Source organism: Nomascus leucogenys, chromosome 14, assembly GCF_006542625.1.
Source record: "Nomascus leucogenys isolate Asia chromosome 14, Asia_NLE_v1, whole genome shotgun sequence".
NCBI lineage: Eukaryota > Metazoa > Chordata > Mammalia > Primates > Hylobatidae > Nomascus > Nomascus leucogenys.
In genome coordinates, this window is record NC_044394.1 from 52,474,613 (window position 1) to 52,476,321 (window position 1,709).

Here is a 1,709-nt window from a genome sequence, read left to right on the forward strand (position 1 = left end):
TGTTCTACGTGGTGATGGCAGGTATGAGTATAGGAGTGGCTTCTTTTGGGGGGAGGCACAGACAACAAGTTTATTTGGTGAATGCTGATGGCAAATGTCATCCAAGAGAGACAGTATGGGAAAGGCACTGTGATAAGAGAGCCTAGGGAGCCTTCAGGATAGATAGAAAATCTCACCAGGGGAAGACAACATGGGCTCTGGGAGACTGGGAAGGTCCTCAGCCATTCAGCACTGTAAGGACGAGCTCTGCCCCATGGGCCCGTCACCCCGACAGGATATGCTTCACAAATGCTTCATAGTCGATACAACCATTGCTGCCCTCGTTCCCTGCCACCAGCACCTCTACTTCTTCCTCTGTTATCTTCTCAGCCAGTGTGACAAGAACATGCCAGAATTCAACACCCATGATGGTGCCATTTCCTTCCTTGTCAAACACCTGAAGTCCTTCTACATAATCTTCATAGGTGCCCTGGTCCTTGTTCTTGGCCACCGTCTGCAGCATGGGCAGAAAGTGCTCAAAGTCCAGCACCTTCACATTCATCTAATTACTCTTGGGGTTCCCCAGAACCTTGACCACCTCAGTGTTAGTGGGGTTCTGATCCAGGGCCCCCATCACATCCCCACATTTGTTGTACCGGATCTTGCCATCACCTGTTCGGTCAAACAGCTGGAAGGCCTCCTTGAACTCTGCGATCTGATCCTCGGTGAAGTCACACATCATGAGTGCTCAGCTCTGCGGGACTTTTCCCTGCAGTAATGGCCAGGAGTGGCTTTTTATAAAGGATTTAAACTGATATCCGCCTCTCTATCCTGCCCCAGGCTTTCTTGGTTAGTAGCAAAGGGTGACTTGAGATGTAAGAAGTTAGCTCCGGCTGCCTCTGGAGACTCCTAGCCCACAGTTGACTAAATGTCACTTATTTGGGGATAAAGACTATTCGAAAGTTTGAAGAATTCTTCTCTCTTTCCTTTCCATCCCTCCCTGGGGAACGAGCCCTGAACCACACTCCTACTCTTACACTAAAATCCCCTTATTAATCCATTTAAAAATTTCTTCGTGAGACCTTATTCATTTTCAATGGCTTTGATGTTGCTGTAACAATGGATTCAGAAATTGTTTTGGTTAATGAAATTTGACTCTCTGGAAAGCCCCATTCCTTCGCTCCCCTTTGAAACATGCCTGTAATGATAATGACAATGTACTATGGCAATTTAAAAAAATCTAATTCCCTGTCAAACTTTTTTAAGCTCTTCATATTCTTAACAATGTCTTGGGAATATTGCTTTGATATTTTGTCCCCACAGTAGGCATCTGCACAGTGAAAAACACCATAAGAGTAATATTTTTAAATGATGTTTTTATTTTTATTAAAACATTTTTAAGGAGACAAACTCTTAAACATTTATCACTTCATATTATAACTACTTTTCTTTTTAAATTCCTGCCCATTCTTTTGAATATCTGCAATAGTTGAAAAGATTTAGAATGGATAACTGAACTTAGCAGATACATGACAACTTCTTTTGTCATCTGTATTAGCCTGTTTTCATGCTGCTGAAAAAGACATACCTGAGACTGGGAAATATACAAAAGAAAGAGGTTTAATTGAACTCACAGTTCCACGTGGCCGGGGAAGCCTCACAATCATGGTGGAAGGTAAGGAGGAGCCAATCCTGTCTTACATGGATGGCAGCAGGCAAAGAATGAGAGA

General features: G+C 43.4%; 1 pseudogene; it reads right to left on the reverse strand.

The window, feature by feature from the left end:
* Nucleotides 1-262: 262 nt before the first annotated feature.
* On the reverse strand, nt 263-721 carry LOC101177452 (annotated as a pseudogene).
* Nucleotides 722-1,709: the final 988 nt, after the last annotated feature.